Below are 23265 nucleotides of genomic sequence, written 5' to 3' on the forward strand. Positions count from 1 at the left end.
AGCTGAGCTAGCTCAAATTATAATCGAGTCAAGCTCGAGCCTCAAATCTCAGCTTGATTTGAAATTCGAGCTCGAACCGAGCCAGCTCAAATTGAGCTCAAGCCGGGTCGAGCTCGGCTTGACTCGGCTCATTTACAGCCCTACACTCAAGTGTATTCAAAAGCTTTGTTTTGCCACTTGGCCACCAATTATTTAGTTATTATGCAAATAACTTTTACTTAATGATTCAATTAATGTATTATCATATACACATGGGTTCTTTTACATTGTTTATGAAATCTATCTATTATACTAAAGCAAAATAGTGTTTGACTTTTTGACCATGATGTGGCAATGCTCTTTGGCCAGATAATTGAGAATTTTGGGCGGCAATTGTATTTCCTTCTTCATACATACGCTTTCTTCAATTTGGCAAGTAATCAATTCTCTCAATCAATTGAAATCATTCTCCAGGAAAATTGATTTCTCTTTACAAACATCACACATTTTGCTCTAGCTATCATCGTTCACCCACATTCAATTTTACAAACCCTAATTATCATATAGGTGAGTTGATTCTCTGGCGATTTCATACATCTGCGGTTTTATTTGAAACACTCAATCTCTAGCAGGGTGATTCTCATCAAAGTGATTATTGGAAGCCCTAAATTGTAACCAGTGGAATTGAATCCAGGTATGTTTATTGTTTTTTACATCGATTATTCAAGCTTTTAATCTTACAATCCTAAAAACTTGTGATGTTGGTTACTCTCCTTCCTTTCAGCCGTCCATTGAGAAACCCTAAAATCTTCAGAAAAGTTTGAAGCTTGAGAGATAGAGACAATGGAAACAAGTGGTGGTTGGAGCCATCCATCCATGTTTTATCATCTTTCCATCAGTCAACAAATGGTAAGTCGTAGGTGTTTTGATTCATCTGAATTTCAATTGAATGTTTCTTTTTTGAGCGAACCCTAACATGCTTAGCAAGGATTTCGTTCACTTGTGGTATACCCTAAATCTACTGATTCATTTTTTTTATGGTTTTTATTGTGAAGAGGTTTTGTTGATGAGTATGTTAGATAGTCAAAGCCATGGGATTTGAATCCTTTCTGATCAATGGTCATTTTCAGAAAATCCCAAATCTCAAATCTGGTATTAAAGAGATGGTTATGTGTTTTTTAACAGAAATGGTCTTGAAAATTATTTGGATTGAATTGAATTAAGTTGAGTTAATTAAGGTTAGGGTTTATGTGAATAGTTGGGTTCAAGGGTTTATGTGTTTTAGAACAGAAATGAGGAAACTTACTGGAAAAAAAGTATTTCTGTTTTAATTTCTTTTTTGTAAGAAGCCCCACTGTTATTGATCTGCAAATCCTTGGTTACCACTCCACATTAAATCATATTACTATCGTATTTTAGGGTTTTTTAAACAACCGTTATTTAATCTAAAATCTGAATCTTGAATCGTGTTTGATGTTTTTTTTATAAATGCTCATCTTTTTAATGGTTAAACTTGACATTGGATCTGATGAGTCACCAATCAGGTACATAATACTCAAGAGTATATTCTCTCCGATTGTTTGGTGTGGATTTCTCCCAATTAGAGGTATGACTCCATCTTTTAACAAACTATCAATGCTGATTTTGGGTTTTTTGTTATCTCGATGAATGTTCTTACTGGCCTAATTTTGAGCTTAAACCCCCTTTTTCTAAGTTGAATTCTCATAGATGTAAGATGGTATGAATACGTAAGATGGTTCAGATACGTAATTTGATCCTGAAGTGACCTTCAATTATTTTAGATTTGCAAACATTCTGATGTTTAAGCACTTTTTAAATCACACCATGTATGACGTTTTCATTATAGCCTACTAAATACTTCCAAAAACTAAAATTTAAGTTTTTTTTTAATTATATTTAGCACACTGAATGTTTATAACAAACTCAGAAAATGGATGAGAGTTTTGGATCAAGAGCAATAGAGACTTTTAAGCTTTTTGGTGTATGGGGGACTCAAACAATGGGATCGAATGGCAGAGTAGAGAAGTCTATGTTGGATGGATTATCAAGACAAGGGTCATTGTATAACCTAACATTGGATGAAGCTCAACAGCAGTTAGGGGATTTAGGGAAGCGTTTTAGTAGTATGAATCTAGATGAGCTTTTGAAGAGTGCTTATAGTGCTTAAACTAATCAAGAGGCGAGTAGTAACACGGTTGATTATACAGAGCTCACGCAGCTTGATTCGGGTGTGACGAAGAAGAGAATCTTGAACAGCAGTAAACGCAGTGGATAAACTATCAAAGTCCTGCAATTCAGCAGCAGAATGTGATTATGGCGGGTCATTATCAAGTTTAGCAATCAGTTCCAGGTACCTCTTTAGGGGGTGTGGGTTATTTTAAAGATATTGTTAGAGGGTTGCATGCTCAAACTGATAAAAGATAATATGCATTTGAGGAAAAACATTATAGAAAGGCAAGTTGGCTTAACTTTTCTCTTAGAATTTTGATCATTTATTAATTCTAATATATATTGATTTTAACTATTCTTTTGTATTTCAGCACTACCAACTTACTTATCTACTAGGGAGGCAATGGTAACAAATCTTCTAGACTTCTACTGGTAATAAAGACTTCTGCAGCCATTAAAAATCTTGAAATTTTAATTGTTTAGCATGTTTTATTCTTTTAAATTTGTAAGTGAGAATAGTTATTCATGCCAGGTGCATGTTGTATGAGCAAATGTATTTGAGACTTTGGTTAGGTTTATATCTGGACCAGTTCATTTGATTATATATTTAAATATTTTTTTAAGTTGTTGCAGTGTTTGTGTTTTTGTCTATTACTTTTTATGTTTTTTCAAAGAAATAGGTACTCACTTTCCCGTTGCAGTGTTGATAGCCTATTGTATAAGTCTATTTTGAGTTCTTTTATTTTTGTTTATATACATGTATATACAAAGACTTTCCTCCCTTAATCTTGATTTTTCGCTATATTTTCTAACCCTAATTAAGCCCATCATTTCTTGCAGGTTGGAACGCATCGAACTATAATCGAGTTCCCGTGTGCAGATAATAATACACAACGAAGTGCCACATACCTACCCGAAGGTTAGCTTTTGGTGCTGATGGATTTTGTTGACTTTTTTCTTTTCCTTAAGGATATTATAACGAAGTATTCTCATTACTGGTCACGTTTGATTAGGGAACACAAATTATTATATTCAATCTAAAGGTGGATATCTCGACCCATTTACTTGACATATACAAAAAATGACATGATTTAACCAAAAATGTTTTCGACCCATTGTCCCTACCTTTTGACCCATTAGCTGCTAAAACTGACAATTAACATCCCATGATATATATATATTGGGTTTTTAGGTTAGACAAGACAAAATTAGAAGCCATTGATTCTTTGATGAGAAAAGCTGGTTACAGTGGCACCATAACTGAATCAGTTAGGAAGCGTATCCAACTAACCGATTTGACACATGATATCTATTGAAACCAATAATGTCATGAATTTTTTTTTGCGAAACAGGTAATTATGTTGCCCGCCAAGTGTTCGATTAAATGTCTAATTGAATTTGGGTTTTGCCCGTCAGGTGTTTTTTGAAATGTCTAATTGAATTTTGCTTTTGGTTTTGTAGGTGTTTATTAGAGTGGATTACTTTATTTTTTCCATAAAAAGATGATTGGTTAAGAGTTGCAAGTGTATTTATTTTCCAGGTTGCATCGCTATGCTATGTCTCATTTTCACTATAAACTACCAACAAAAGCCTTAACTGGGAAATTGCAGTTGTTTTAGTCCATGGAGTAGCATGCCTCTTTTATTTTCACAAACTTGATTTTGGTGGTTTTTTGAAAGACTTCTCTACTACAAGCATTTTGTTATGATCAAAATGATCATTTTTTCACTAGCAATATTCCATCAGTCTTATACTAATTTGCACAGGTATGTAGCTTATAGCTATATATTGTAGTATTCGGCATTATTATTTGAGAAGCTTACAATGGTTATGCTTCCTCTTCCAACTACTCTGTAAAGATTAGTTTTCGATGGGAAGTAGAAAGCTGCTCGACATTTTTGTCGGCATTATTGGTTTCTTTGAGAAATAAGAATGACCAATATGTTAACTTTGAAATTTATTCGAATCCTGATGGCAATTTGAGCATCATAAGTTCGTAACTTTGAGATCAGGAAGCTGGATCACAACCGATTCAGATTGTAAGTTTCTTTAATTGTACAATTTATTATTAAAAATTGTCACACCCCAACCGATGGCGGAATCATCGGGGCGCGGCACTGAGCGAAACAGATTGTTCAGAAGTTTCCACAACAACTATCATACAATTCAGTTATATAACACGTCCCATACCGTGTCCCAAATAATAACAAGTTATCATAGAAATCAACTAAACAATATGGGAACTGTTCCGACAACTCAAATTCTTAATTATTACAGACCGAAAGTAAATATTGTTTTAAGACTTCTAGACGGCTAACTATAGATCTCACTGACTACAGGTGCCAGTACAAGATCTACAGATAATTATGACCCTGGAGCAGGTATGTGGACACTGTCCTAAGGTCACAGGCTCCTAGAAGCTTATTATTGCCTCGCTTCCCTAGCACGCTAGTAGCTTAAACACCTGTCACATACGTTAAAATAAAAGTCAATACATATAATGTAAAGGTGAGTACACAAGTTTGATATAGCATATAGAGTTCGAATAGTTTACGCATAACCAAGCACGTACACAAGGGCAAACGATGCATGTAATTTATCAACATGGGACCATCGATACCAACGACTTCGAGTTGACTGTCCGAGACAGTTCGCGATACATGATTACCACTGTAATCCATGCAAGTAATTGTCCTTAGCAACCCCCGTGTGAACGGGTGCTGAGTCCAAACTATAGTACTACGTTGCTAAAGCAGGCAGATAGCACTCCACGTGTAAACATAATAAACAGCAATCATTTAGACAAGTAATACATGCAAGTAGGTTAGCGTTCAAATAGTTTGTGTTGTTTGTGAATTTGATAGATTACGTATGTAACACCCAAAAGTGCTGAAAGCAAAAAGGGATCGAGTATACTCACAGTGGTTGGTTGTGGATTGAGAGGAGCACTGAGAATAGGTTAGCCTGAATAGTTCGATAACACAACGATGAGTAATGCGGAAAAGTGAACAATGTACTTGGATCGAGTAGGCCATTCGATCGGACAGCAGTTCGATCGAGTGGGCTGTTCGATTGGTTTGAAAGTCCGTTCGAACATCCATTCGATCGGCTGGCTGGCTCGATCGGCTGGTTCCTTCAAGTGGATTGTTTCTTCCTTTGATGTGAAAGATGTGTTTGTGTATGATGGTTTGTACTACCTTTCAGGTTGGCCGATCGAACAGCTGTTCGATCGGTTAGCCCAACCGATCGGCTAGCACTTCATTGTTTTCAAATATGTCACTCGATCGGTTGGCATGTTCGATCGGGTGACATTCCAACGTTTCGAAAAGTCTAAGTGTTTTGAAGTATAGTATCTCATGATTCGAGCAGTAATGATTACAATCGAGTGGCGTAGTCGATCGAACAGTACCTCGTCAATACTACACTTCATGAGTTTGTGGGACTAAGTGCTAGTCGATCGGTTAGCCTAGTCGATCGGCTGGCATAGTCGTTCGGTTGGGCTGTTCGATCGAACAGCCTAGCCGTTCGGCCAGCTTCTCGATTCGGTTAACCTATCACTTAACACTTGGTTATTCCCGTTGATTGTGGATGTTTTAGAGATAGTTTGACTACGAGTTGAACCACAAAGCTGAAGTCCCTACTTAGTCTACTGACTCGAGCAGGAATCACCCAAGCTCGGCCAGAGACGGTTTGGAACCTAAGTTTAACGTTTAACCCGAAATCGGTATATCTCTCGGTGGAACCCGAATCTTGAACCATGTGTTTGTTTAGATTGATTTATAAATCGGTTCAAGTCTCGTTTTCACCTTTTTGAGTGTAAAAGAGTTGAAAGATAGATGAAACCCATCTTCCAATCCTTTTCCACCGTGAAATGTTAAGATCTTTGGAAGATTTTAGGTTATTGATGTGGAAATCGGTTAGATCTAGCTTATTCATGGTTGAATGAAGTCAAGAACATGAAGTTCTTGATGAACACCAAGAACACCATGATGACATCACTCAAGAACACCTAGATCTTGGTGATTTCATGGATGAAATCCAAGTTTTGAAAGATAGAAAGATGAAGAATCGATTAATGAACAAAAACGTACAAAGATTAGAGCGAAATACTTACCGGTTTGAGAGAAATCTGAGATTTAGTGAGAAGAAGAGGCTGGTCGGTCAGAGCTTTTCCAAAAGTGGAAAGGTTGACAAAGACAGCCCTATTTATAGGCTTCCAAAAGAGGAAAGGGTCAGCTGATCGAACAGCATCCCTGATCGAGCAGCTGTCCGATCGAACAGCCTGTTCGATCGGCTAGCCTGTTCGATCAGGTTGCCCTGTTCGATCGGCTTGCCTGGTTTTGAGTGTTTTGCGACGATTTTTGATATTTCGACTTAGAACGATGATTCGAGAATGATAGAATTCCTAATCAAATTACTTTTAGTCTCAACTACTATATCTAACATACGAGCATCCTTACAACCATTTCGGGTTCGATTTCCATTGAGTTTGATTCACCTTTGAGTCTTGATTGATTTGATCGATTCACCACACACTTAACATAAAAGTAAACATGCACAAGTAACACATAAGGCACACACACACGTATAAAAAGTACTAAAATCTCCACACTTGAGTTTGATGATTGATTTGATTAGCTTGATTATTGATTGACTAGCTTTATTGCATTGTTACTTCCTATCACTTACAGTCGGTCGTTGATTCACAGTTCGATTATCGGTCGATTAGTTTGATTATACAACACTTACTCCAAATAATACGAAAATCAAAATGAAACTAAAATGAAATTAATCTTTATTAATCTTTAATTCCAATAACAGTCAACACTTGACTTTGACTTTGACTTTAGGAAAACACGGGGTGTTACAGTCTCCCCTCCTTTAGGGAATTTCGTCCCGAAATTAGGCCGAGAACCGTACATCGCCGTGTGATTTTACCAATTTGATGCTTCAGATCTATCTGAACAACTGCGGGTACTTGGCCTTCATGTCACTTTCGAGTTCCCAAGTGAACTCCGCGCCTCGTTTGCCTTCCCATCGTACCTTTACAATAGGAATGCGAGAGCGTCTGAGTTGCTTGGTCTGTCGGTCCATGATTTCGACAGGCTTTTCCACGAAGTGTAGCGTCTCATTGACCTGAAGATCGTCGAGTGGTATTATCGCGTCGTGGTCGGCTACGCATTTTCGAAGGTTTGAAATATGGAAAGTCGGGTGGACATTGCTGAGTTCCTCCGGTAATTCGAGTTTGTAGGCAACCTTACCGATCCTTTCCAGAATCTTAAAAGGTCCAACAAATCGAGGCGCAAGTTTCCCTCTTTTGCCGAATCGGACTACTCCCTTCCAAGGTGATACCTTTAGGAGCACGTAGTCACCAACTGCAAATTCGCGGGGCCTGCGTCGTTTATCGGCGTACATCTTTTGTCTGTCCCGGGCCTTCACCAAATTTTCCCTTATCTGGTGGATCTTGTCAGTCGTTTCTTGCAGAATCTCGGGCCCAGTCAATTGTGAATGACCGACCTCGTGCCATACAATAGGCGAGCGACATCTCCTACCATACAAGGCTTCGAAAGGTGCCATTTCGATGCTGGAGTGATAGCTATTATTGTACGAAAATTCGACTAACGGTAGGTGTTTGCTCCAACTACCACCAAAATCAATAACACACGCACGGAGCATGTCTTCAATAGTACGAATCGTTCTTTCAGTCTGCCCGTCGGTTTGCGGGTGGAATGCGGTACTCAAATTCAGCGTCGTACCAAGAGCTGCTTGAAAAGTTTCCCACAATCTCGATGTAAACCGAGCATCGCGATCCGAAATGATGTCTCGAGGCGTACCATGATTCTTAATGATCTCGTCGGTGTAGATTTGGGCTAGCTTGGCCACCTTATAGTCTTCTCGTATTGGCAGAAAGTGGGCTGATTTGGTTAGACGGTCGACTATGACCCAAATACTGTCGTAACCTGATGGCGTGGTCGGAAGCTTAGTTATGAAATCCATAGCTATGCTTTCCCACTTCCATACGGGTATCGGCGGTTGTTCGAGTAAGCCTGAAGGTCTTTGGTGTTCAGCCTTGACTCTTGCACAAGTTAAACAGCTACCAACATATAGAGCAATATCTCTTTTCATCCCAGGCCACCAGTACTTGTAGCGAAGGTCCTGGTACATCTTGTCCGCACCGGGATGAATGGAATATCGGGATTTGTGGGCTTCGTTCATGATGATCTTTCGCAAATCTGTCCTCCTCGGAACCCAGATTCGGTCCAGATAATAGAATATCCCGTTGGCTTTGCTCACGAGCTGAGTTCCATCGTGATAGATTCGTTCCTTCTTCAACGTACGCTCGTTAAAGCAAGCGTGTTGTGCTTCGCGGATGAGAGCTTCGAGGTTATACCGAGCCTGGATGTTTCGAACACCTATCACGTAATTCTTTCTGCTGAGGGCGTCTGCAACTACATTCGCCTTGCCTGGGTGATAACGGATCTCACAATCGTAGTCGTTGAGAAGTTCTACCCATCGGCGTTGACGCATATTGAGTTCTCTCTGGTTAAAGATATGTTGTAAGCTCTTGTGATCGGTGAAGATCGTACACTTTGTACCATACAGGTAGTGTCGCCAAATCTTTAAGGCAAAGACAACTGCGCCTAGCTCGAGGTCGTGGGTTGTATAGTTCTTCTCGTGGATTTTGAGCTGTCGAGATGCGTAAGCTATAACCTTGTCTCGTTGCATGAGAACACAGCCAAGTCCAAGGTTTGAAGCATCACAATAGACAACGAAGTCATCGCTTCCGTCCGGCAGTGTAAGAACTGGTGCATGGCACAGCATGTGTTTGAGGGTTTGGAAGGCAGTCTCCTGCGCGGTTCCCCACACAAAAGGCTTGTCTTTATGAGTAAGGGAGGTAAGCGGTACAGCAATCTTTGAGAATCCTTCGATGAATCGCCGGTAGTAACCAGCTAATCCGAGAAAAGAGCGAACTTCTGACGGATTCTTTGGCGTAACCCATCCCTTGACTGCCTCAATCTTTGCAGGATCAACGTGTATACCCCGACTATTCACAATGTGACCCAGAAATTGAACCTCCTCCAACCAGAACTCACACTTGGAGAATTTGGCGTAGAGTTGGTTTCCCTGAAGCAACTCGAGAACCAATCGCAAATGCTGCGCATGTTCGGCCCTCGATCTGGAATAGATCAGGACATCGTCGATGAATACAATGACGAAACGGTCTAAGAACGGTTTACACACGCGATTCATCAGATCCATAAAGACCGCGGGTGCGTTGGTCAAACCAAAAGGCATGACAACAAATTCGTAGTGGCCGTATCGGGTTCGAAAAGCGGTTTTGGGTATGTCTTCCTCTTGAATCCGCAACTGATGGTAGCCTGAACGTAGATCAATCTTGGAGAAACACTGAGCACCTTGTAACTGGTCAAACAGATCATCGATTCTTGGTAAAGGGTATCGGTTCTTGATGGTCAGCTTGTTCAATTCCCGGTAATCGATGCACATTCGGAACGACCCGTCCTTCTTTTTGACGAAAAGGACTGGTGCGCCCCATGGAGAAGTGCTCGGGCGAATGAAGCCTTTTTCAAGTAACTCTTGGAGTTGGTTTGAGAGTTCTCGCATCTCAGATGGAGCGAGTCGATACGGAGCTTTGGCCACTGGGTTGGCTCCTGGAATAAGGTCGATTCGAAAGTCGATATCACGACTTGGAGGTAATCCAGGAAGATCATCAGGGAACACCTGAGGAAATTCTCGGACAACAGGAACATCCTTGACTTCAACTTTCCTTTTCTTGTCCGTCTCTGCTACAACAATGTTGGCCAAGAAGGCTCGATATTCCTTGCGGAGATATTTGCGAGCTTGAAGACAGGACATGAGCTTGAGATCTTTTGCAGTAGTTTCACCATAAACACATAGAATATCACCACTAGCTAGCACAAAACGAATCATCTTATCGGAACACACCACTTCAGCACGGTTTTCACGAAGAAAGTCCATGCCTACTATGACATCGAAACTTCCGAGCTGCATTGGAATGAGATTAATCGGAAATATATGATTGTTGAGCTCGAGTGTACAATCACGGAGCACAGAATTGACAGCAATGGTTCTTCCGGTAGCGACTTCTACTTTGAAAGGTGACGAAAGATAAGAACGCTTACGTCTAAGAAGCTTCTCAAATTCAAATGACACAAAGCAGTTATCGGCTCCAGTATCAAACAAACATGATGCATATATACCATTCACAAGGAACGTACCATTGACCACGTTGTTATCAGCTTGAGCCTGGCGTGCGTTGATGTTGAAAGTTCTGGCGTGAGCGGCTTGTTGTTGAGGCTGTTGTTGTTGTTGCTGGGGTTGTTGAGCTTCTTGTTTCACCACCCTGTTCGGGCACCGGTTTGCGAAGTGGTTAGGGTCACCACATGCAAAGCAGGTCCGAACATTGTTTGCCGGGGCCTGTGCAGCTTGAGGGGCTTGAGGAGCAGGTAGCAGGGCTTGGTTAACAGCAGCCTGAGCTTGCGTTTGACGAGGACCATAGCGGCAATTTGCAGTGAAATGCCCGTAAACGTTGCAGTGGGCACAGTAACGGCAGGCCACACCCACCGGGTGATGATAAGAACATGTAGCACAGAGTGGGTGGGGGCCGGTGTACGCACGCTTAGCCGGCGGCGCATTGATCACTGGCGCAGTGCGCTGTGGTTGTTGCTGTTGTTGCGGTACTGACTGAAGAGGAGCAGCATTGGTTGCGGCAGCACAATTCTTGTTCTTCTTTCTTCTTCTCGAGGACTTGGAGACTTGAGCAGTAGGGTTGTCGGTTGATGCGGCAGTAACTTGATGCAACGACTTGGATGGCCTATCCCAGACACCAGCCTTAACTCGCTTGTCGTTAATCTCGGCAGCGAGTAGGTAGGTTTCCTCGATTGATGCGGGTTTGGCGGCGAACACATAATCTGCAACACAATCTGGAAGAGCACGGATGTATTTCTTGATGGTCATCTCGGGAGTCTTGACCTGGTCTGGACAGATAATGCTCAGTTGTTTGAAACGGGCGGTGAGACCAGCATTGTCTCCCTCCTTCTGCTTGATGGTCCAGAACTCATCCTCCAACTTTTGGCGTTCGTGGGGAGGACAGAACTCGTCCATCATGATCGCTTTCAATTCTTTCCACGTTAGCTCGTATGCAGCGTCGTTCCCGCGCTTGTTCCTTTCTGCGGTCCACCAGTCCAAAGCTCGCGACTGGAAGACACCGGTAGCATTGAGAGTACGGAGGTGATCTGGGCATCCGCTTTGACGAAGGGTGACTTCTACCGAGTCAAACCAATGAAACAGAGCCGTAGGGCCATCTTCACCGGTAAACTCTTTTGGCCCACATGCCTTGAATTGTTTGAAGCTAAAAGTAGCTTTGTTGGAGTCTTTGGGCGTGAGGGTTCGGGATTCCTCAGATGACTTGCTTGCGTTCTCGAACACATCACTGAAGGCTTTTGCCACAGACCTTGAGATGATCGCGGCGAGACGTCGATCTCTCTTTTCCTGACGGGTAAGAGGTTGGCGAGGCCTTGATGACGACGACATGGTCTGCAATAGACATCGCCATAGGGCTCAACACAACGAATTCGAATCTCGCACGTCTTAGTTTACTAAAGCTTAGAATCACGTCGCATCTCACGTCACGTAACACATATAATCACATAAGCACATAATCATAGAGGCACATAAGCACAGAAGCAATTAGAGCACATAAGCAATTAAGCAAATAGAGCACTTAATTCCCTAAGCACGTACGAAATTTTATCACAGAGGCTTTCAGAAAACAGAAACCTATAACCACAAGTCGAGTGTCGTTCGTTTCGCGTATCGGATAGCATCACATTGTATCGTCTAACTTAGTCGTATAGCGTAGCATAGCACACTGGTTTTGTTTAGATCACATCAACAGGGATTTGAATCGAGATAGGATAGCAACAAAGGTCACGCAGATTGATAACAAATGGAGTAACCAACAAATCTTAAAACACGTAAACAGGTAAATCATATAAAATCAACAAAACAACACTCAAAATCGGGAAAATAGATTGTCTGCGGCTACTAGACTTTGACTAACCATGGCAATTTAACTATTCACAGTTGACTTGTCGTCACTTTCGACTCTAGGGGACATGTTTCTGCCTCGATTTTTGGGCATTACGCACGCGCATTCTAGGCCATACTCGTGAGTTCAGGTCATTGGAGTCCGTCAATTGCCTTGGCGAGATAAAATAAAGTCGGAATAACTGCCAAGGTTAGGGTTTCACCCCTAGCTCAGCAATTTCTTCCTTGTTTTAAGAAAATCTAGAGGAAAGTTTTCATCAAATTATGGGTTTCAGCCCTGATTTGGTATAATTCTCCCCCGTTTGTTGATAGGAATTTGCACAAAGTAATTGGCAAAAATTTGTAATTTAGGCAGGAATGTGCGGGTTTCACTCCTAATCCCGTCCAAATTACAAAATTTGGCTCGGAGTTCGAATGTAATGATAGAATAGAAGGAAACAACATAAAATAAGCACATAAACTTGGTCTCTTGGTTCCTAACTATAGTCTAGGTCTCTAAGACAGCGATCCGGACTAGATCGTGTCTAACCTAATTCCCTATAGTTATGGCTCTGATACCAATCTGTCACACCCCAACCGATGGCGGAATCATCGGGGCGCGGCACTGAGCGAAACAGATTGTTCAGAAGTTTCCACAACAACTATCATACAATTCAGTTATATAACACGTCCCATACCGTGTCCCAAATAATAACAAGTTATCATAGAAATCAACTAAACAATATGGGAACTGTTCCGACAACTCAAATTCTTAATTATTACAGACCGAAAGTAAATATTGTTTTAAGACTTCTAGACGGCTAACTATAGATCTCACTGACTACAGGTGCCAGTACAAGATCTACAGATAATTATGACCCTGGAGCAGGTATGTGGACACTGTCCTAAGGTCACAGGCTCCTAGAAGCTTATTATTGCCTCGCTTCCCTAGCACGCTAGTAGCTTAAACACCTGTCACATACGTTAAAATAAAAGTCAATACATATAATGTAAAGGTGAGTACACAAGTTTGATATAGCATATAGAGTTCGAATAGTTTACGCATAACCAAGCACGTACACAAGGGCAAACGATGCATGTAAATTATCAACATGGGACCATCGATACCAACGACTTCGAGTTGACTGTCCGAGACAGTTCGCGATACATGATTACCACTGTAATCCATGCAAGTAATTGTCCTTAGCAACCCCCGTGTGAACGGGTGCTGAGTCCAAACTATAGTACTACGTTGCTAAAGCAGGCAGATAGCACTCCACGTGTAAACATAATAAACAGCAATCATTTAGACAAGTAATACATGCAAGTAGGTTAGCGTTCAAATAGTTTGTGTTGTTTGTGAATTTGATAGATTACGTATGTAACACCCAAAAGTGCTGAAAGCAAAAAGGGATCGAGTATACTCACAGTGGTTGGTTGTGGATTGAGAGGAGCACTGAGAATAGGTTAGCCTGAATAGTTCGATAACACAACGATGAGTAATGCGGAAAAGTGAACAATGTACTTGGATCGAGTAGGCCATTCGATCGGACAGCAGTTCGATCGAGTGGGCTGTTCGATTGGTTTGAAAGTCCGTTCGAACATCCATTCGATCGGCTGGCTGGCTCGATCGGCTGGTTCCTTCAAGTGGATTGTTTCTTCCTTTGATGTGAAAGATGTGTTTGTGTATGATGGTTTGTACTACCTTTCAGGTTGGCCGATCGAACAGCTGTTCGATCGGTTAGCCCAACCGATCGGCTAGCACTTCATTGTTTTCAAATATGTCACTCGATCGGTTGGCATGTTCGATCGGGTGACATTCCAACGTTTCGAAAAGTCTAAGTGTTTTGAAGTATAGTATCTCATGATTCGAGCAGTAATGATTACAATCGAGTGGCGTAGTCGATCGAACAGTACCTCGTCAATACTACACTTCATGAGTTTGTGGGACTAAGTGCTAGTCGATCGGTTAGCCTAGTCGATCGGCTGGCATAGTCGTTCGGTTGGGCTGTTCGATCGAACAGCCTAGCCGTTCGGCCAGCTTCTCGATTCGGTTAACCTATCACTTAACACTTGGTTATTCCCGTTGATTGTGGATGTTTTAGAGATAGTTTGACTACGAGTTGAACCACAAAGCTGAAGTCCCTACTTAGTCTACTGACTCGAGCAGGAATCACCCAAGCTCGGCCAGAGACGGTTTGGAACCTAAGTTTAACGTTTAACCCGAAATCGGTATATCTCTCGGTGGAACCCGAATCTTGAACCATGTGTTTGCTTAGATTGATTTATAAATCGGTTCAAGTCTCGTTTTCACCTTTTTGAGTGTAAAAGAGTTGAAAGATAGATGAAACCCATCTTCCAATCCTTTTCCACCGTGAAATGTTAAGATCTTTGGAAGATTTTAGGTTATTGATGTGGAAATCGGTTAGATCTAGCTTATTCATGGTTGAATGAAGTCAAGAACATGAAGTTCTTGATGAACACCAAGAACACCATGATGACATCACTCAAGAACACCTAGATCTTGGTGATTTCATGGATGAAATCCAAGTTTTGAAAGATAGAAAGATGAAGAATCGATTAATGAACAAAAACGTACAAAGATTAGAGCGAAATACTTACCGGTTTGAGAGAAATCTGAGATTTAGTGAGAAGAAGAGGCTGGTCGGTCAGAGCTTTTCCAAAAGTGGAAAGGTTGACAAAGACAGCCCTATTTATAGGCTTCCAAAAGAGGAAAGGGTCAGCTGATCGAACAGCATCCCTGATCGAGCAGCTGTCCGATCGAACAGCCTGTTCGATCGGCTAGCCTGTTCGATCAGGTTGCCCTGTTCGATCGGCTAGCCTGTTCGATCAGGTTGCCCTGTTCGATCGGCTTGCCTGGTTTTGAGTGTTTTGCGACGATTTTTGATATTTCGACTTAGAACGATGATTCGAGAATGATAGAATTCCTAATCAAATTACTTTTAGTCTCAACTACTATATCTAACATACGAGCATCCTTACAACCATTTCGGGTTCGATTTCCATTGAGTTTGATTCACCTTTGAGTCTTGATTGATTTGATCGATTCACCACACACTTAACATAAAAGTAAACATGCACAAGTAACACATAAGGCACACACACACGTATAAAAAGTACTAAAATCCCCACACTTGAGTTTGATGATTGATTTGGTTAGCTTGATTATTGATTGACTAGCTTTATTGCATTGTTACTTCCTATCACTTACAGTCGGTCGTTGATTCACAGTTCGATTATCGGTCGATTAGTTTGATTATACAACACTTACTCCAAATAATACGAAAATCAAAATGAAACTAAAATGAAATTAATCTTTATTAATCTTTAATTCCAATAACAGTCAACACTTGACTTTGACTTTGACTTTAGGAAAACACGGGGTGTTACAAAAATACTATTAATATTTAAATATCCAGCAATGACCAATTTGAGTTAAAAAAAAAGGTCACCCACTAATGATGAATTGAGTTTATTATTTGTGTGTTTTTGGTGTTCTGCAACAGTTGTGGTCCTGGAGCTTTGACTCGGTATGATCAACAACTAAAGCATTTGAAGATTAACTGGCTATATTAAGGATGAAAACGGTTAGTGTTTATTGTTAAACACTTTATTTTCAAAACAATGTTAGATTCTAGCTGCATGATCTTAGAATGGTAAATCTTTCAATCTTTTGTTAGTTTCTAGCTGCATGATCTCAGAATTATATGTTAAGATAAGAGCTAATGTGTAGGAATGTTAAAGGCTCATTTATTTAATTTAATTGACGTTTTATGTTAGTGGTCTAATCTAAAGCAAAATAGTGTTGACTATTTGACCTTGATGTGGCAATGCTCTTTCGCTAGAGAATTCTCTTTTAGGCGCCATTATATATTTTCTCTCAATTCTCAATCAATTCAAAGGCTCCTTTTATTATATATGGAAGGTTGAATAATTAATCAATTACCGGAAGATCTTTTTGTAAATTATTGAAGCCTTACCAAATTTAATGCCTATATATAAATTAGGGGTTTCAATCGGATGTTTCAAACGAACATTGAAGTCGCCTGTTTTGTTTTGCGAAAGTATGTTCTCTGAATCCACAATTTGGGTTTTTACTCTGATTTCGTATGATTTCATATGTACTTTTGATTTTACAATGACGGTTCACCATACAGATTGTTTGTGGCTTTGATTAACTTTCTCTGTTTTGTTTGGCAGCTTAAAATGGTGACTGAATCATCTTTGACTCAAGAAATTGGTAGAAGAAGACGCTCCAATTCGATTGCCCTTTGCCTTACAGGTATAATATTCTTGACTTTCTACCCTATTTGAGATCATACCGATTGTTTCTAATGACTTTTTTGGTCAATGCACCTATTTCAAAATCTGAGTTTGATGAAGGTGTGTTCAAATCTAGAGGAAAATATGGTAGGTAAGTTGAGTTGTATGGAAATTGTCATCAGTATGCAGTCTTTCATCTTTAGAAATAAACATAAAACCATTTTAATTTTACGGGTATGGTTTCCATTGCTTATAAACTGTTTTCTTTCCCTATATTTGTCTGAAGGCATTAATTGGTTGATCGATTGCTATAATGAACCTTTACAATATTCATAATCCGATACGGGTATGGTTTCTATTTCTAGATTTTGACTCCATTTTAGGTCACTTGTGATTGTGAATTCGATTTTTATGTATTAATTTAGTGGTTTTAATTGATGATCTAATTCTGCTTCTGTTTTGAAATAAGGCTATTAGGTTATGCATAATGAGTATTTTATCTATTGGCTTTTGGATTTGTATCGTTTTTATGGAGCTGTTAACAACTGCTGACGAAAGTTTTGTTTTTTGTACTCAGTTTGTGCATTCTAAAAGTTAGAACTAGAAACTTTACTTATGCATTGCTATTGTAGCTGAATAGTTTTCTGCCATGAACATGAAATGAGTGGCTATAAGGCATATATTCATTAGTTTTGTGTAAAATCAGGGAAGTTTTATAAATATGTCAGGTTGTTCGATTGATTCAGTAAGTTGGCCGGTTCAGTTTATCATCGTGTTGAATTTATGTATGTAAGGTGTGAGTTTATAGGGTGGAGGGTGATTGGGACTACCGTTTTGCATTGAGTTTGTTTGGGGATAGTGTCTATACCGTAACGAGGTCGCGTATATTCAGGTATATCAAGTGTGCAAAAACATAATATTCAAAGTTACGGTATGGAACTTTGATTTGTGGGGGGCATATATTTGTTTCGGCATTAGTATTTCTTTCATAAGGTTTCCATTAGAGTTTATATCTATAGAGTGGGATGGATATAAGGCATCATCAGTTTATTTTTTTGTGAAGTGAGGAGGTAATTTTAATGGATCTGGTTGTTTAATTGATTTTGTAAATTAACAAAAATCATATTTTATAAAAATATTAACATATTAATATGCTATTTCCTTTTATTCGAGGATTTAACAAATTAAATGATAGTTTAATTACCTCATTTTTTTGAATGGCTAACATTGCACACCATGGGGATTGAACCCCTGACCTTTCCTATCCTAAGCTGTATCTAAACTCACTAACACTATTGGGCTATTAATTACCTCATTTGAGTTGGTTTTGTTGCTGTGAAATTGAAATCAGAAGTAATTCCCATATGGCCTTATAGTTATAGTTTTCTTACATAATAAATGATTAATTCTTTTTGTTTTTTATGCACATATCCTGGTGATTGCCATATCAAGAAGCTTGACAGTGATCTGTGATGATGACGACCAACTTCAACTTAAATGGACTGCTCCAAGTAAGTGCGGCTATGTAAAAACGGCATCATGTCTCAGATTATGAGCCTCTTTCATATGTTTGCGTATTTTTTTAGTTAAGTTTTGTAAAGAAAGGTGCCCCGGTAAAGGTAAGTTCTTTTCTCTATGTTACGCCATTCAAAGCTAAGTTTTTTTCTTATTTTCCTCTGATATGACTGTAAAGTAAGCATTTTTGTTCTCAATGTTTGAATAAATAGACGGTTATTTATTAAAAATAGTTATTTGTATCTAAACAGATTACATGGTTTATGTTCAGGTTACATGGGTTAAGTGCGTCTAGGTTGCTAACTGATTTTAAATAATTTTCTCTTTGTTATTTGTTGATTTTATCACACTGGCATGTCAGGTAGACTATAGAGGTTATGAAGTGACAGTTGAAAAGTTTTTTTTGCAGGTTTTAATGGGCCGCCATGAAAATGTTGTACCAAGATCCAAAAGTCTGTTGAGTGACAAAGGAAGCCACATATTGCTATACATGACGGGACATGGTGGATATGAGTTCTTGAAATTTTAGGACTCAGAAGAACTTCAGAATCATGATTTGGCTAATGCAGTCAAACATAAGAAAGAAAAGCGTAGGTGAGAATCAACAACTCGTGTTTGGATATTAACACTCAAATATGTTATAAAGACAGTAATGTTAATATTTTAATGTGTCGTTAGTATTCTTTTATTTTGTTGCAGGTGTTTGGTTTAATGAACAGCCGGAGGTGGTGGAGGGTGGATGGGATGAAGGAGACGGAGAAGTTGGCGAGAGACTGGAATAACAAAATTGGTCAAAGGGTTGTGTATCAACTAAAATCAGACCTGAAACCGTAAAACAATGGTATAGTTGTTTACATGTGTGATTTGGTGTATATGTGTTTGTTTGTAGTAATTCTATTCAGATTTGGACATGAAATTATGTCATGTTTCACAAAGCTGATTCTATCAATATAACTTCGTTTACTCGAGTCATGAACCGGTCGTGCTCATGCGGTTAGTATTAGATAATTAGTTGAATGCGCTAAGTCCTATTAAAGTAAATAATGATCACTTTGTTTTAATGAGTTTGAATTTGTATATTAAAGTAGTTATTTTTCTTATTAGCCACCCGTGTATCACACGGGAACTTAGACTAGTAAACTTAATATAAGATAATAAGCTCTTTACCGTTTGAATTTATATAAACATTTGCTATAAGACAAGGGAGTTAATAATCACAGCTGGTAATATTTTATTCTAATATGGTGTATACGGGTCGTATAAGGTTATACGGCTCGTATAGAATAAGGTTATACGGCCCGTATAAGGTGTATCTGATCCTTAACAGATGGCGCAGGAAGTATGAGGATCACAAATCCTTTTTATTGTTTATATTAACTAACATTTGTATCCTTGTTTAAAACTTGTATTCGAAGGTACATAACGAATTGGACTCAATCAATGCTAGAATTTCGGGGAATATGCTCTCAAACACACATTAGAACTCGATTGTACATTTTTGGAATAGTTAGTTAGCTAGATATTTCTAATTATATCAAGGGATATTGAGCTTGATTAGAATAGAATGAGAATAAGGATAACAACAACTCGTACACTTTACCACTCTCGAATCTGCTCTCAAACACACACTAGAACTCGATTGTAACAAGCTCAATATCATCCAAAGTTGTACTACATTTTAACTTTCTTGTTAAATACAGTCGGTGATTGGTAGTTTCCATCACCCTAGGTTTTTTGTGCCGGAGATCTATCAAAGATCAATGTGACACTCTAGGTTTTTCCGAACGAACATTTTGTATTATCATTGTGTATATATATATTATTAAATGGAAACGTGACTTTTTGCATGATATGTGTTGTATGTATGTATTATATATATATATTATATATACGTGTATACTAGTGAGTCGAGACCACGACTCGAGACCCCTTAGTCTCGAGTGGGCCACTCGGTCTCGAGTGGGCCTCTTGGGCCGTAACCGGCTTGGGCCGAAACCCCCCCTTAGCCTATTTGATACTTGGTATTAAAACCCCAAACCTTTCCCCACTCCTTCATTTGTTACACAAACACAAGCACTCCTTTCCCTCTCACTAGAAAACCCTCAACAACACCACTTTCCTTCTCTAAATTCTCGGTTCAAGCTTGGAGCAAATCGGTAACAACAAAGGATCTCGGTCAAGAAACTCGGTCAAGATCATCACCACAAGTCGGACATTTCATTCTCTCATTTTCTTCCTTCATTTCGGCACCTTCTTCACAACCGGTTAGTGTTATTTTTATGTGTATAGGATTTATGTGTATTGAATGAACTAGGAAGTGTTTGGTTAGAAGTGTTATGCATGATTTTTAGGATGATTTGTGAGTTTGACATTATGTGTAAACCATTATGTTTGAATGCTTGATAACATGTTTAAAAATGACTAACAAATGGTGGTTTAGGAATGATTATGGCCAACCGAACTATGTTCAAGGTTACAAAATGAATGTTTCATTGTTTCTTGCAAATGATCTTGTTAAAATATGTGATTTGGTTCATAAAAATGTATGGTTATGAAAACCCTAAAAATGATGAACTTATGATGAACTTGTTGAATATGGGTTGAAGATTTTAAAAAGGGCAATGTTTGATCCATTTTTTTATTAATGGTCAGATTAGGAAAACTTGTTAGTGAAACCTTATTGGTTATTACTTGATTTGGGCCTGATTACATAGTACAATTTAGCCTGATGTATCTGAATCTGCACGTGAACAAGAAAAGGACAGCATTGCGACTCGAGACCACACGGTTGCGACTCGCAACCACGGCGTGACAACTCGAGACCGCAACGGTTGTGACTCGCAACCACGGCATGACAACTCGAGACCGCAACGGTTGCGACTCGCAACCACAGCGTGACAAGCCGAGACCTCCTGGTTGCGACTCGAGACCACCTTGTTGCGACTGGGCTGTCCACTTTGGTTATTGGGCCATAATGTGTTTAATATGGGCTACCTGTTGACTGGACTATGTGTTGCTGTTTGATTGTGTAAATATTAGGGCCGGCCCAATAACCCCATGTCTGTTTGTATGCATGCTACGTGATAGTTATGTGTAGATTATACGTGATTGCTTGTACACCAAACCTGACCTATACTGGTGACCATGTTAGGACGTGGTGACCAACGTGTTTGACAAAGCAACCTAATCTGCCGAGCAACCCAAGGTGAGTTCACACACTAAAAGCATGCGTCCCGCGGAGGGACACGGACCAACTACCAACTTTGGGAAAACACTTTTGAACCATTACTTCCGGGGGAAACCAGATTGGGTAATTACTATCTCCGGGGGAGATACGTTTGGATATTATTTATAAATCACAACTAGCCATGCTAAACGAAACTCTATCACCTTAAGTCCCTGCTTACAGTACCGATTAATCGCCGGGGGCGAACGAGTTATTAGTTGATAGCGCTATTAGGTTTGACAACCTCACACCGTGACCGGGGGAGATCGGGCGTGAACTAGTAGACCTTGCAACATGGTCAATGACGATAGACATTGACTCGGGGCACAACAACTTTCCGTCAACAGTTTCGGTATCTACAGTTTAGTGAGCTTACAGATGGGGTAGCTCCCCACAACGTGATTATAAATGCTTTATCTAAACAACTTAAGTTTTTGGTAAACTAAAACTGGACAACTAGTGAACTCACTCAGCATTATTGTTGACCCCTTACTGCATGCTTTGCAGGTAACCAGTAACTGAGGAGCTGCTGCTTGGGGATGTGTAGTGTTCGTCAAAACCCGTGTGTTGGGTTTAATTAACTTAAACTAAGAACTATCTCTAAAACTATTTGGTTTTGCTACCGCTGTTTTGTTAAACTAATTATCGAACTTAAACTACGATGTTGCTAACTACTTTGGATAGTAAATATTTCTACTATTACATCAATGCTCAGTATGATTAGTGGTTGGATCCTGGTCGGTCACGCCTCTAAGCGGCGGTGTTCCGCATGTGGTTTTTGGGGGTGTGACAGATTGGTATCAGAGCCATTGGTTATAGTGAACTTGGTTTTAAAAAGGGGGAAAATCTTTTGGGGAAAAACCAGACTATAACCTGTGACTCGCGACGACACTACACTCCAAGTGCAAGGCTCAACACATTAGACCTCATAGCTCGGACTGGTGTTTACTTGTTTGCTTACCTTATGTTTCCTGTTTTGCTATACGTACTAGTGTGCCTAAATTAGATAGATACACCTCTCTCTTCTATCTCATTCTCGCTACATTGCAACATCACACTCATACTATGTTTTCTGATTATGAAGACAATGAGTGGACGTGGAAGAGGAAACATCAACATGACTCAGGCTCAATTCACTAACCTGCTTAACACGGTGGCTGCAGCTTTCGCAGCTCACCCTGGAGGTAAACTCGTTACCCTAGGATGCTTAGATCCTACCGCCACAACGCCTTTTATCCCTAAATCTATACGCTTCGCTTCTCACGAACAGGTCAGCATGCACCTGCGCAACCACCCGTGTGTACATTCAAAACTTTCATGGATTGCAAGCCTCTCCCTTTCAACGGCACTGAGGGTGCTATAGGTCTTCTGCACTGGATTGAGAAAGTTGAAGCTGTCTTTGCTGTCTGTGAGTGTCCCCCTGCGAATTGGGTGAAGTTTACTACAGCTACGCTTGAAGGAAACGCGCTTTCCTGGTGGAAGGCGCAAATTCAGATGTTTGGATTGGAAACTGCTAATGCTACTGCATGGGAGGATTTCAAGGACATGATTAAGGAGGAGTACTGTCACCGGGATGACATCCACAAACTTGAGAACGAGTACTATGCGCTTAAGATGGTTGGGTCAGAGATTGAAACCTACACCAAGCTGTCCAATGACTATGCTGCTCTTTGCCCAAACATGTCTCGACCTATGTATCGAAGAATCGAACTGTACGTCAAGGGTTTGGCTCCAGAAATTCGAAGCCATGTAACTTCAGCCAATCTCACTACCATTCAGCCGATCGTTCGACTTGCTCACAAACTTACTGACCAGGCCGTAGAAGAAGGCAGGTTGCCCAAAAGGATCAGTGCTACTGTCGGAACTTCTAGTGACAACAAGCGTAAGTGGGAAGGAAATCAAAGCAAGGATGCTAACCCCACTCAGGCCCCAGCACAGCAAAGGAAAACTGAAAACAACAAGGGCACTCAACAACAGGGCGGCTATCGCGGTAACCACCCCAA

The 23265-nt window shown here is 40.0% G+C and overlaps 2 long non-coding RNA genes across 2 annotated transcripts; both read left to right on the plus strand.

Annotated features, from left to right (window-relative positions):
• Positions 1–359: 359 nt before the first annotated feature.
• On the plus strand, positions 360–2448 carry LOC118482181. Its single transcript, XR_004867623.1, has 4 exons — positions 360–673; positions 764–888; positions 1524–1585; positions 1928–2448. It is a non-coding gene; the product is annotated as an uncharacterized LOC118482181 (long non-coding RNA).
• Positions 2449–2535: 87 nt separating this feature from the next.
• LOC118482182 lies at positions 2536–3926 on the plus strand. Its single transcript, XR_004867624.1, has 3 exons — positions 2536–2601; positions 3010–3088; positions 3631–3926. It is a non-coding gene; the product is annotated as an uncharacterized LOC118482182 (long non-coding RNA).
• The last annotated feature ends 19339 nt before the right edge of the window (positions 3927–23265 follow it).

Source organism: Helianthus annuus, chromosome 9 (assembly GCF_002127325.2).
Source record: "Helianthus annuus cultivar XRQ/B chromosome 9, HanXRQr2.0-SUNRISE, whole genome shotgun sequence".
Lineage (NCBI taxonomy): Eukaryota > Viridiplantae > Streptophyta > Magnoliopsida > Asterales > Asteraceae > Helianthus > Helianthus annuus.